The sequence below is a fragment of the Lycorma delicatula genome, chromosome 2 (assembly GCF_047948215.1).
Source record: "Lycorma delicatula isolate Av1 chromosome 2, ASM4794821v1, whole genome shotgun sequence".
Classification (NCBI taxonomy): domain Eukaryota; kingdom Metazoa; phylum Arthropoda; class Insecta; order Hemiptera; family Fulgoridae; genus Lycorma; species Lycorma delicatula.
Genome location: NC_134456.1, coordinates 27,179,576 through 27,195,293, shown reverse-complemented (window position 1 = coordinate 27,195,293; position 15,718 = coordinate 27,179,576). Strand labels below are relative to the sequence as shown.

At 28.0% G+C, this 15,718-nt stretch overlaps 1 protein-coding gene across 1 annotated transcript in view; it reads right to left on the bottom strand.

Annotated features, from left to right (window-relative positions):
* The window catches only part of zyd (sodium/potassium/calcium exchanger zydeco), an 85,804-nt gene that overhangs the window by 26,775 nt on the left and 43,311 nt on the right, over nt 1-15,718 (bottom strand). The window lies entirely within an intron of this gene.

The window sequence follows — 15,718 nt, the reverse complement described above, 5'->3', positions numbered from 1 at the left end:
ACAAACTTCTGTGATCATCATCCTGAACAAAAAGAAAAATTGTGTACAGTAACTTTATCTTTTTATAGAAGTTATTCTATGTGCGATATTGAAACCGCAAATTTTATGTACCATCTACAAATCATGCGGGCTATTATATACACATGTTTACATTTCTTGATTTGATGCAATGATCTATTTTCTTATATTATGTATAAAATTAGATTATGTAATAAATTAATTCACAATCTGTTTGTTTTGAGTAGTTTATCAACTCAGAGCAACATGTTTTACAATGTTAAAATGAAAATTATAGCATTAAATAACAGGATTTTGCTTGTACTTGCTAAAATAAATGGCCTATGATAGGGTTTGCATGAGATTGAATAGTCTTGTCCAAGTTTAAATTTCAAAATTTGTTAAGAGGTGATAGTTGTTAAAAGTTTGGGGAATTAACAGAAAAATAATAAACAATCTAATCTTGTAAGTAAAACTACATGTATTGATAAGTTAAATGTTTTTTTCTTTGTATGTACATTCAAGTTTATTTTTTAGGAAATGTAGTTTTACATATTTAGATTCTGAACCAATTTATTATAAATATCTTTAAAGGTAAACTTTTTGAACTTGTTAAAAGTGCTGTAGACTAATAGGAAGAATGTTTAAGTCAATCTAAACTCACACTTAACAAGAAAAAAATCTGAATTGGGTGAAAACCAGCTACATGGTTAATAACAACAGTGACTATTTGTTGGAAACTTTGGCTTTTAGTTTTAATGCTTGATGTTTCTCATCATTTAAGAGATCACTTATCAGCCATCTATAAATAAAATTTAATATTAATACTTAATTTTTATTACTATTCAAGAAAAAAAATTGACAATATTTTCATTAAATCTAGAAAACAGAAATTCCAACAAGGTTACAGATGACCTAACATGCATTACTAATCACCATCAAAAGTCGCATGACTCATGATCACACATCAGGAACAATGTTCTCACCACTGTGCCAGGCTTACTAAGACAAGCGAGAGATGAGGTGGTGTCTCTTGAACTTTTTCATTTAACTAAACATTCTGTTGCATGTTAACATGCCAAGCTCACCAAAATACTTGTGATATTCATATCTACAATTGATATCTTCATTCTTTTCACAACACAGATTGGCTGTAATGAATATCATTGCTTTTAGAAAAAAAAATTCTGATTAATGTCACTTGTAAATTTGATGCTTTATGTTCCATTATGCCCGCAGAAATACTGAGATAGATAATGCATAGTATTGAATTATTGTACCTTTCTCTATGAAAAAAAAAAAATATTCTATGCACTATTACCACTCTCAGTAGAGAAAGGAAATTCTAATATTGAATAATTTAAAATAAAAATAATTTTTCTTTTTTAATTATTCACAAACATAATAGTTTGTCCACAGCTAGTTCAGCAGATATGTGAATTGTCAGTACCAAAAGCAAGCATACATATTCAAAACAAATTTAGTTTTAGGAAACTGTAAATTGTAATTAAAGCTAGTGCTATTAGCCAATCAGCTACCACTGTAACCACCAAATGATGTTGGGGTATAGATGAAATGGAACCTCCTTTCATCTCTATGCATACTCTTTTATTTTCTTGTCCAAGTTGTAGGCCTTTTGTTTCAGTTGAGCAGATTTTTGACTAAATCTTTGTTATCTGTTTGAGAACATTTTTTATGGAAATCTTTTTGCAAATAATATTTTTTTTTGCATCTAACTGATCCTAGAGCTTTTTCCTGATTTGTATATCGTGTATAGAAAACTACTTTTAAATAAATAAATTTATTATTTATACATATTATTATTATTATTAATATTATTTATACATGTAATCAGCTACTTGTACATCTATTACTTCTGTGAAATACATTTTTTGATTTGTTAATATTATTTATTCAGCAAACTATATATAATATTAATGATTTTAAAATTAAGTATTGATGTAACTACTACTATTAGGGTAGTAACTGTAGCCATTCAGAGTTGGGCGGATAGAATGTTGAGTTTATGCAGTGGACAAAGAACCAATTGAGGAGACAATGTTTATTGTTGGGTGGGGTGCACAACTGGGAGGCTGAAACTGTCACGCAGCTTTATACTAACACCTGATAGTTGGCCCTTGAACTTAAAAACATTATGTAATAAATGTGACTTTTATACATATTCTATAAATACATTCTTTATAGATAAAAATAAATAATTAATCAAATAAATATTTCATTTTCCTAATGAAAATTGGTCTATAAATATTCCATAAATTTTCATAGTTGTACTAAATCAATACTATGAAGTAAAATTACCTCATAAAATTAATTTTTCATAAAACATTGTTTAAAGGAAGTAAATAAATCTGGTGAACAAATATTAATACAAATGAAAATTTTATTGAAGACAGTAGACAATTTAAATATTTATGTTTAAGACTTATCTGTCTATTAAAACTAAAAAAGTAAAAATGTTATACTTATAGCAGCTAAAATAATATTTCTATATTTCAGCTAAAATAATTTATAGCTGTATAGTAATTTAATTGAGTTAAATTACTACAAAATTATTTAAATCTAATTTAATATGTGAAATAGTTTTATATAATTTTAATATTTTGTATTTATATTTATTTTTATATTTTTTTTTTATTTTTACTTATATTTTCATTATTTTAATATTTTTTCCTTGGTATCTGTAAGGTAACTGTGAAGCAGTAGCTACCATGTTATTTGATTTGATCACCAATTTAGTCTAGACAAATCTAAATAATTAATTTTAAATCTGACAGTTAATTGAAGAGTGTAACATGAAACTTGCTTTGCTTAAAGAAAGTTTCTAAATTTCAAATAACAATTCCTATAAGTGCAGGAACTTTCAAGTAAATGCATCCCTTCATTTTTGGGATGGTGATCCACTGGTTTAATCAGAAATATCACTTAGTTGTACGTTAATGAACTTCTCAAATTATTTAAAAATGTTTTTATTTAGTATTTTACTATCATAATCATTAATCATTAAAAAACTTAATTTCAAATCTCTCATTAGTTCCCAAAATTTGAAAGCCATTTATTCCAATAAAATTTCACCTATTTTTATGAAACAATAAATCATTAATTTATTATTTTATGAAAGTTATTATTTATTTCTAGAAAGTTTATTGAAACTGAAAATATGTCATATCTGAAGATTTTGAAATACAGTATCTATAATATTTATGAAACTGACCATACTGAATGAGGTATTATTTCAGTATCTGTTTAATTGATCAATATCTAAATATACATTTTTTGAAACTGCCTGTTTAAATACGTTAAAAATTATCAGCAAAAGTATCTTAAAAATGAAATATATTTATATTACTACTAAGAAAAAAATGATCTGAACTGTGATTTGAGAATGAACAATAAAGTTTTTAACTGTCGGAATTGGACAAAAGAACAATTACAGCATGAAACATTATAATGCTGGAAAAGAGCCAAACACAATTATTAACATAAGGAAGTGACTAAATACATCAGGCTTTCAAATTGTGTCATACATATTTACAAATAAAACTTCTTGATTGAATAATTACTGAAACAATTTTCAGGTAAAGTAATACAGTGAAATGTAGTAAAAAGAGAATACAAAAGCTTTTTATTTGATAAATTTAAAGAGGAAAATTAAAAAAGTATTATCAGTATACTTTCCTGGCACTGAATTTATTAACACAGACTTTGGATTTAATTATCCCATTTAGCTATTTTTATCATATAATTTCACACTTGGTCATGACATTCAATCCATGACTTATATGAACTTCTTCCCCAAATTACATTAAGTTTCATTAAACTTATTAAAGGGAAGAATCACTAATTAAATTTCTGATGTTGGTGTAGTAATATACTTGGTGTTTTTATTTATAATTTTTTTTTATAAATGACTGTAAGCTGTCCGCATAATACACATGTATATGTGGATGTGTGTGTGTTAATATATGTTTCAGTAAAAACATTTGAGACAAAGTAAGGCTATTATTTAAAGAAAAAAAAGTACATTCTGTGCAGAAATCAGGTGGAGTAGGAAGACTAGAAAAAACAAATGTGAATAAAAAAGAAATGACAAGAGAAATCTAATCAATTATTTTCAAACTATAATCAGAAAAACAATGAAGGTGCTAAAGGAAATATTTGGTTGTGGAAACATAATCCAAAGAGTAAAATAAATGGTATAAATAAATAAGGTATACTTATAATTAAATAAAATTATTAACATTTGTGTTTAATAATATATTGTAGATGTAACTAAAAGTGATTCAAATGAAATATTGAACTATAGGAATTGATTACTATCAGAGAAATTATACTTAAAAATGAAGTAAGAGTAAATGCAGAGTAATGAAATTAAGAAAGTGGTAAAAGTTATAAGGAATAGTAAACTAGAGTTTGAGAATTTTTATTATTTAGCAGTAAAGTAATAAGGATGGGTGAAATAAAGAAATCATCAAAGCATGTAAGTGCAGGCAACAAAAGCTTTCATGAAGTAAAAAGTGTATTAGTGTCAAATAGAAATATTAGATATACACTATACAATATATAAATATTGATATACAATATTAGTATTTTATTAGGATTTAGGAATCAAATAAAAAAGAAGGAAATCAGGAAGATGTATTACTTGTATTTATATTTTAGGAGAAATTAGAAGATTTAGCTTTGACATAGACATTTCAGATATTTGATTGATTGAGGGATGGATGACCCCACCCAGAGAAAATTTCCATGGATCTCTTCTGGCAGTGGGTTACATTTAACTTGTAAGGAGTTCAGGGCATTTTTATCTGAAGTAGGAGCTGTAAATATCTAATAAATAATTTTGCATTATAAATTTAAAAAATTTGGCTGATAAAATTTTTAAAGTTCATATAAAATCTAGGTTTCAGGTTAAGAAATGACAAAAATAATTAATTGTTTGTACACAGTACTTCAAGAATACATGAATACTTGTCACTGACTGAACAAAGATTCTGTATTGGAAAAATGGGATGCAGCTTCAAATAAAGTTACAAGAAGTTAAATACTTTCTCATATAAAAGTACACTATTAGCGAAGCACTCTGTATTTGTCAACTCTCTCTTAGACATAAATCACTAATACACCAAAATTAATTATAATAAATCTATGTGCAAAACAGTATCTACATGTTAATTTGAGTGAAATATACTAACATATTACATATAAACACACAAAATTCAAATGTAAGTGGCCTTTTTGATCATATCCTAAATATTTGTCAGAGTAAAAAACTTCTGAAAATACAATGCTAAAAAGCATTGTTCTAGTGTGATAGACTGGTGAAGGTTGTAAGAGCAATTTTTTTGTTGCTAAATTATTCACTGTATAAGTTTTGATTCTTGTAATAGTAGATGGAACAGAATTTTTGTAACATATGAATATCAAAACTGACCAGAATTTGAATGGAACCTTCCAAATTACATAAAAATTACATGAAAGGTTACGATGCAAACTAAAAAAAAAAGTTAATTCATAGAAAATTTGATTGGGTGTATCATCAAAAATAAATATTTCAGTAAAATAAAGATATTATTAATTCAAATGATGTTAAGTGTACACATTTATAAACTAATTTTAATTATGTAATAAATGTTATTTACAAATAACCTTTCTAAATATAGTATTCACTTCATGCAGTTTAACTCATTTTTTCAATTTAAATTGTTTTTAATTTAGATATAAATTATTTTATTTATCTAGATTAACATGCTCACTTTTGTAAATTAAACTCGTCATGGTAAGAAAGAAATTAAAGGAAGAGGTTGCTACTAATTCCATGTCTCACTAACCGCCTTTATTTATTCAGCGTAAATATGCTTATGTGAGGCGTACTTAATTGAGTTGCTAATTGTTAAAGTAGATTGTTGTATATATATTCATTTTAAATGCAAATAAGTTTTAAACTAAAGTGACTAAATACTAATTTATAAAGTTATCTCTTGATAAATTAAAATTAATTGAAAGGTCTAAGTAGAATTTTTAGAAAAATTATGTTACTTTATTATGATTGACAAGTTTTTAAATGAAATAAGAATGTTATTTTTTTAAATTATGAGTGAGAGTAGGTTGAATCTGTTTTACAGATTAGTTACAAATTTACAAATAATAGTTTCTAACCAGTAACAAGTGATGTTCAAAATAAATAAACCAAACTGTCAGTAAATACATATGTTCCTTAAATGAAGAATTCTAGTTGTTTTGTTTATAAAAGCCCACCTGAGTTTAAGCTGTTTCAGTTCTGAAGAAAATCTCTAAAAAATTTGCATTATAAATATTAAATTAGATTCCTATAAAATATGTTTTACATTGTTTAATTTTAGAAAAGTCCAGAGAAATTTATTTTTGTTTAATAAATGAGTGTTGGATTTATAAGCTTGTAACATAAATAAAGTGGCTTAAACAAATTATATAGATAACTCAAGTTAAGTTATGGATTTCTATTTTTACCTCCTTAAATTTAATTCCATTTAATTTATAGGGTCAGCAAAGGTATCTCAAATTGGTTTTCCATTTCCCAGTGTCATATTGAAATGATTTTGCTCAGCCCTTCAAGTGATAACTTTACTCTGTTTACTTCAGGACTAGCTGTAGAATATACTCTGACTGATATCTTTTGTATCTCAAATGTTGCTTTACATGCATCAAGTCATAGGAAAGACAGGTAATATAATGCAACAAATTAAGGAATCCCTTCTCTCAGTAATTAAGCAATTAACAATATTACAAAAAAAATTAATCATCCATGAAATAATGATAATAAAAGTAGTAAGATATAACGAAAATAATTATTATAAAATGGAATATATATTTCAACAATTTTTGTGGCATTCTGAGTGTTTTTGTTTGTATTCAACATTATAATATAAACATGCTAATAAAATTTTGATAAAATGACTACTCTATTTTATAAGTTTTATAAGTGTTTAAATCCTGTTTTTATCATTAAGCAATGATTATAGCTAGTATGTGAAATGCTATCCTATTTGGTGCACTAGGAAATTGAATGAACATTTAAATCAGTTTATTATTTTTTTTATTAAATTTTCTTCTTTCTTTTCTACTTCCAGTTAGAATTCACAAAGAGCAAGTAAATTTTATAATTTCCTAAACAAGCTATTCATTTTAGTAAAAATTGTTTCAATGTGGATTGGATTTGTAAATATAATTTTTTAAATAACTATCATCGTCAAATGAAATGATTTGAAATTTGATAAGGATAATATTTTAATTTTAGTCTACTGACATTCTTTGAAATTATTTATTTAATGAGGCTTGAAATTATATATATATATATATATATATATAAAAGGAATAATATCACATTTTCTCCATCTTTTTTACTTCCTTGAGTGAAGTAAAGAAAGTATTGTGATTGCGAAAAATTTTAGTTTTCAGAAGTCAACAGAAATATTCATTTTGACCATTCCTGTATCCATTTTGACTAGTTTCGGCATGATGTCTGTGTACATATTTCACATAACTCAAAAATGATTAGCCGCAGGATGTAGAAATTTTGGATTTAGGATTGTTATAACATTTAATTGAGAACCTCCTCTTTTGATTGCAATTGACTGAACCAAAAGTGTCTAAAAAAGCCCAGAATCCCCAAAAATTTGGATTTTTTGTTAACTGCAGTAATAAGCCCTCATTGAGAGCTTTTTAATGATATAAATGGTACTTATTTTCACTGGTTCTGGAGTTATAGCCAAATAAAATTTTAACTAATGAAATATTTGAATCTTACAAGGGAAGAATTGTCACTGAGATACATAGGTTTTAATAATTCTTCACAATGAGTTGTTTGATGTCATATGATTAGGGCTTCATAGTGATCATTGCAGTAGGGCTGATAATGCTTGTGAACCATGGTGAGAATAGTGGCCTGGAAATTGTTCATTTAGGAAATTTTATCCTCAAAGAGTAAAATGAGCTGGAGCTTTGTCTCACTATGTCTACACATCCTTGCAATAACAGGGTTGTAGCTATAAATACAGTATGATGATATGCTTCTATGAAGCAGTTCTATGATATGCTTCTCTTGAAGTTGAGATATTAAATATTTTTCCAAGATTTGCAAATAGCAGTCACTCATATACTCTTAAAAAAAATATATAAGAACAAGTAGTGAGATGTCTCTTGGTGCACACCATGACATGTGGATTTCTTTTCAACTTACACACAAAATGAGGATTCTTTGTAGTCAAGAATCCTGGCTTGTAAAATGTGATAAATTACACATTTACCAGAAAACAACATTAGTGTAGGACATCGTATTTGGAAATCGTGCTAAAAAGCATGCCTGGCTTCAACACACTGTTCCATATCTCCAGTCGATAGTAAATTTACAAAAGTTGGTTGAACTGGTTTCATATTCAAATCTTTTGAAATATGATGATATACTGTTGACTGCAATATATTAAACATGACTAATTGTTTACTATAAGATTTAACTGATGATTGCTCAGTTGAATCTGTTACGGTGACAAATGCTTGCACTTGTGTCTTCTCTTGTTCACTGTACAGTCTGTCTTCGGTGCCAAATGCTTGCACTTGTGTCTTCTCTTGTTCACTGTACAGTCTGTCTTTAAAACTGCTGTTACCAAATGCAAGTTTCTCTTGATCAAGGATTGTCATTCATCTATTGAATTTATTTGTTGAGGAAGGTCCTTGTTAAAATGTTCACAAAATATATTCATTATTTGAATCATTGTTTGCCTCATGAATCGTCTATCATCCTCTTTTATTACTATTTACTGATGAATGTAAATAAAAACTGGGAGAAAAAAAAGGACAAAGAGAATGCTTGAAGGGGATATTGTTCATTGTTTTTATTGTAGCTTAGCATATATTTTTCAATATTTGAAGCCCATTCTTGATTTCTTCTTTCCTGTTAATTTAATAATAATGATTTGTTACAATTCTTAAAAATTTAAGTGAATTTTATATGGATAAAATAATGAGGAAGGTGTTGGAGCTGGAGTAAGGAGGACTGTCATTTGAGGACTGACATTTCCTGCACATTTGAGTGTTGGCCAGTCTGTGTTGAGCATTGGCTATCGGCAAGGTTATGTAATCATATGTTTTTGTTTGTTAAAATGTGGTTAACTATTAAAGAACATGTATTTATGATGGAAACTTATTTAGAGACATAACATCACGTTGTGTGCTGGCAAAACTTCAGGGAGAAATTTGCAAAGGAAGTACCTATGAAAAGTGTTATTCAGAAGTTAGTTAAAAAATTTTGTGAGTTAGGTTTGGTATTAGATTAGAAATGTGCCCAACACAGGTGACTTTTAATGATGCAGGTCGTACAGGACATTAAAGTGGCAGTTACAAAATCTCCTCATAAATGTTTGTGAAAATTAAACTGGGAAAAGAACATTTCATTAGGATCATCCTACACTGCAGTGAGGAGAATGCTGAAATATTATCTGTATGAAATGTGGGTTTTCCATGAGCAGTCTCTTAGTAGTTTTTTTTTCAGAATTTAGTAGAATAAATTCCTGTAATAGACAATTTCCCCCACAAATATTTGCTCAACAATTTGTATGTTAGACCATCCTTGAGATAAAGGAATAAATGTTAACATACAAGTGTATTTTTTTAATTAAGAAATTAGTATTTTTGAGTCGTGATTTAAAAGTCCTTTATTTTGAATCATAACAGCTGTAAAATAAATACAGAAATACAAAACTGGGAAATTTCAAAATAATGTTATATTTAAGAGAATAAAATATTTTTATTTTTTATATTAGTATAGTCATTATTTTTTAATTGGTTTGAAAAAATGGTATAACCAATAATAATCGTTTTTTGAATTTAATTTTAATAACTTTTTAAAAATACAATTAAAAAAATGTTTTAATTGCGGCTTAAGATTAAATAATTGTTATGTGTCTTTTACTATTGTAATTAATTATAAGTAGCTTTCTTAATATAATCTGCATAAATTTAGATTCATCGATATTATATTTAGAATCATATTGATTGAATAAACTATAAATATAAAAAAAAGTTACCTTAACCTATACTTTACCAGAAATATTTAGATTAATATAAAAAGCATTCACAAGGTAGCTAAACATTTGTCAAAAGATGTTTTGATACTTAGACAACTCAAGTATTCGACTTTCAGGAATAAAATCGCAATATTTAGTTTTAGCTCTGATTAATATTCGTCTACTAAAGCCTTACTTATGTACATATTTAAATAACTACATAATTAACGGAAGTAGAAATAAAATCTGTACAACTTTTCTAACATAAAATGATACACCTTATCAAAAGTATTCAATTACTGCAAAAAAAAAATCTTTTAGGATTTAAACATTATTAAATATATCTATAAAAAACAATATACTGAGAAATAATCGGATTAATTAACTTTTGTTTCATATCCTTAATAAATGAAAAATATCAACAAACGTTTTGGTATTACATGTCCATTTTTAAAATTTTCATTAATTCTAAACAGATTATACCAATGAAACTAGAATAAAAAGCTTTACATTTCACTTAAAAAAAGTTATAATTAAAAATGTACTTGACATTAAAAAAAATATTCATAAAATATATTAAAATACTTTTTAACACGATGCTATTTGTATTTTTTCTGTGACTGTTTTATGTAACGTTTGAATTATGCGGCTCAAACCTGTATCATAATGAGGGTCATTATGAAACAGATTATCATTATAATACAGGTGTTCAACCGATCAAAGACTAATCTTTACAACCACTGACCAGTCAGAAACAGGTATTTTTTAACAGGTAGACTGCTATGAGGCATCAGATGATGTTTCAGCCAGTTATCCATTACTGCTATGAGACATCATTTTTGTGTCTCAGTTTTGCAATCCAATACTGCTATGAAACATTTAATAATGTTACATTTAAGATGCAATATTATTGTTTATTGTTTATTTTTAATTTTTTTTTTTGATTCAAATTATATACTATTTTAAAGATAAAATTCTGTATATTTGTGTTACATTTAGCATAGAAGTTTTTCTTTAAATTTGAAATTAAAGAATGTTTTTTTTTTGAAAATCACCAAATTAAAGCAAAATAAACATAACTGAAAACTGCTGTTATAAAATATGAATTAATTTTAGTTCTTTACTGGCAAAGTTTAGTTAGATAATAATATCAAGTACTCTTAAAAATATTAAATTTTACTTTAAAAATCTCAGTTCAAAGTATAATTATCAATAAAATGTGATTTTATTACAGAAGAGAGTGACGTTAAATAATTTATATTTAAAAAAAAAAGTATAGCAATTGATTAAAATAGCATTCTAACAATTCTGGAGTTGTAGAATTAAACATAAATACAATCAGTTGTTAGTAAGTAAAAGATAATTCAATTAAAATATGTTAAACATTCTAAGACATCAATTGGTATCAAATTGATGTCTCAACTTTATTTCTGAATATTTCGAAAAGTAAAAGTTGCAAAGTAAAATTGGTATCAAAAATTAGTAATAGGGTAACAAAATGTTTATTGAAATCGAAAAAAAAAATGGCAGCACTGGTGGATATTTTTAACAAAATAACTATAGCAACTTGGAAATGTTGCATTTTTCAGTGTGGCAGTCTACCTGTTCATGTATCAGATGATTTTTTACTTTGATTTTAATCTGATTAATAGTTAGTAAGCAGAGGTTAATTTAAAAGTAGGGGGCCTACACCAATAAGTAACTAAGTTTCTATATTATATTGTTTATCCTTTTGTTAATTATGTCGGATTCTGAGGAAAAAATGTCTTTAAAATGATCAGTATTAAAGAAAAGGCAGAACTTGTGACTAATTAACATATTGCCAGAGAAATGTATTGTTTAATGTTTTTTTTAAATAAAAAAAAAAATATTCCGTAAATAATGTATTCTAGAGAATGATTCAAAGAAACAGGAAATTTAAAAAATTAAATAACGTTAATGAAACTTTTTTTTTAGAAAATGAATTTTATTTCATGTAATTGTACAAATGTTGCCATTTTAGGATACATACATCTTAGTTTATTTTTTAAAGATGACATCTTGCAGGTGACCTCCTCTTCTACGTAAACACTCACGAAGTCTCTTCGTTAAATTGTTCATGGTTTGACGTAACATCTGAACTGGAATTTCCGCAATTTGCCTTCAGTTCTTCCGTTGTAGCAAGTCTACTGTGGAACACTTTGCTTTTAAGGTGATCCCACAAAAAGTAATCGCAAGCTGATAGATCAGGCGATCTGGGAGGCCATCTAATGTCACCATTTCGTGAAATGACACGTTGTCCAAACAATCGGCGTACAGCTGCCATCGATATTCGTGCAGTATGTAACGTTGCTCCGTCTTGTTGAAACCAGGCTGTGTTAAGAATCCACAGAGGTTTCAAGCATGGCTACGTAACGAGCCGACGTCACTGTAATCGCAAGACCGTTGTCATCCTCAAAAAAATAAGGGCCTATAACACCGTAAGATGACATAGCACCCCACACGGTCACTTTCTGGCTGTGCAACGGACGCTGGTGTAGCTGGTAGGATTTTCTTGTGCCCAGTATCTGAAATTTTGCTTGTTAACAAATCCACTGAGGTGGAAATGCGCTTCGTTTGTCATCCACAGTTCGTGAACAAACTCTTCGTTATAACTCTTCTGAAGCATTACATTACAGAATTGTGCTCGCACAACTGCTTGGTTCGGTTTCAGTTCCTGGACGATCTGCAACTTGTATGGAAGGTATTGCAAGTCCTTCACTAACATTCTTCGAACACTTGAACTATGCAATTGCTGAGAGACGACGGATTGACCGACGTGGACTTCGTGTGACAGCATCTTGTAAAGCTTGAACATTCTGTGGTGTACGGACGGTTCGCTCACGGCCTGGAGGTTTCTTTTTCACCTGGAGGTTTCATATTTTGAGGAAACCAGTTTCCTCAAAATTAGATATCCATGTTTTAATTGCATGTGCTGATGGAACACGTTCGTGCCGTCCCAGATTAAAATGACGACGAAATTCTCTACGCGCTCCCTCCACACTGTCATTGTTTTTGTAAAACGCTTTGATAGCAAATGCACATTGCACACCACTCCAAGGATCCATGCCAACTAAATGGCAGGTTAGGTTAGAGAGGCTGGCGCCACTTATCAAGTGGTACCAATCGCCCACGGCTACCATCACAACTTTCAAAATTTCCTTCACGAAATGGTGACATTAGATGGCCTCCCAGATCGTCTGATCTCTCAGCTTGCGATTACTTTTTGTGGGGTCACCTTAAAAGCACAGTGTTCCACAATAGACCTGCTACAACGGAAGAACTGAAGGCAAAGATCCGAGAAGCAATTGCGGAAATTCCAGTTGAGATGTTAAGTCAAACCATGAACAATTTAACGAAGAGACTTCGTGAGTGTTTACGTAGAAGAGGTCACCTGCAAATGTCATCTTTAAAAAATAAACTAAAATGTATGTATCCTAAAATGCCAACATTTGTACAATTACATGAAATAAAATTCATTTTCTAAAAAAAATGTTTCATTAACGTTATTTAATTTTTTAAATTTCCTGTTTCTTTGAATCACTCTGTATAATTGATTTGAATCAATAAAAATCTTTACAAGTAATTAAAAAGAAGAAGAAAAGTAAGGAAAAAAGTGGTTGCATAAAAAGTGTTCGTTCAATAAATCGTTACAATATTAGAAATTCCTTTAAAAAGTGCGCTAGCGTTTTGGTAAAAACGATTTTATGGCTATGTTCAGGCTGTTAGGATATGCACTTGATTCTTTAGACTATATTTTTTGAATTTCTGTTGTACTCGTAAAACTATTCATTAGTAGAAAAAAACCGTTCCAAATAAAAAAAAAAAAATAAATCAATAAATAAAATTAAAAAAAAAACTTTGTTATTACAGTTTATTTATTTCCTGTATTTTTTAGATTGGGTTTATTTTTTAGTTTTGAACAATTATTAACTGTTTAAAACTAACCTTTGTTAACATATTCATCGAAACAATTCGAAATTGAATGAGGGAAAAGATGTTTATGTTTAACATATATGTAAGTAAGTGATTTTTTAACGCTATGAAGATTGACTAACAAAGTAGGGCGACATTATTTTGTTGAATTTTTTTTCTTTACAAAAGTACTGCTGCCTAAACTCAAGTAATTTCTTACGATACTCGTATTGTTTCAAAAACTACTTTGTGTTTTCATACATTGTAGGAATCATTAGTTTGTAACTAGATTTAAAAATGGTGTACTACATGTTGAATTATTATTGTTCAGAAACTGACTGAATTATACTTTACTGTAACATACGTAAACAAACAAGTCACGTGATATGCTACAACTATCGTTCGTTTTAATACGTCCTTGAATCAAAACAGATTGTACTATAACTGTTCCCGCCCTACTGTTTGCTGGAAACTATAAAAAAAATCACTTCCTCCACTCCAGTAGGGTACTACGGTACAAGATAGCTGTCAGGCTGTCATTGTATTAATTTAAATAACAATTCTAACATTACTGTTTGTTTATTTATTGTATGAACTGGATCATTCTCTATGTTCAACGTTTAAGTGTTTGTTTGACATGAAGTTTATTGTTAAATGCACCGTTTGATGTACAACATTCTGCAGATTTATAAACAGCATAACAATTTTAATATACCACTATGAATAATTTTATTAACTGGAAAACATTTTCAATATAAAATTAGAGTTACACAAAACACAAAATTCTTTCTGATTACATGAGTGAGCTCAAGTAAAACCATATACATATCGTAATCATGTATGAATATGCACTCATACGTCTGACATCTAATAAATATACGTTTGTTTAGTCATAGCTTGTCAAATATTTAAAAATGCCGTGCGTCATTCACGCATATGTCGTCTACGGAAGAGGACGAGTGGAGTTAAACAACTTACAATACTTAAGTGTTGACATCATTTTAATAACAAGAAACCTTCGCTGATGGCCACATTCATTTCGTATAACTACAGGCATTACGTTACAGCAGAAATATCTTCCTTCCTCGTGCGGAAGAATAGCATTTGTGGCCTATGGGGAATAGACAAAATGCGAGACGGGAAATAGGCAAACTGCATTAATATTTTTTTCAGGTTTTAATAGATGTTTTATATTAATTTTTATTTGGTCATTATTTTGTTTTTTTTTATATGAAGATAAATTAATAATAGGGGATGAACTTTAGGCACAGTGAAACACTACACATTACTGAAAGTACCATAGTAACGTAATGTATGTCAGAATTAAACTTTTTTTAACTACTTCTGTAATCATAAAATAGATTTTCGCAATTATTTTTTTCAAAAAATGATCAATTTTTATGAATAGATTGGTAATTGACATGAAAAATAAAAAAAAGTAAGATTTTATAAGTAATGTTTTTCAAGATGGAGGCCTGTTACATATTTTGGTAAAAATAAAGGTACGTCATGGTAATATTAAAGGAACTTTCTTTCAATGTACATGAAAATTCCTTTTTCATAGATATTTCCTCATCATCCCGATTACCTGTTAATAAACCAAGTTTCATATCAGTGATTTTTTCATTGAAAAAATTAAATCAAAAAATTGCGAAAAAAATTATAATAATAACTGAATAATATTTTATAAGCTGACTTATAAATTACTGATTTTAAGTAATTATTGAACT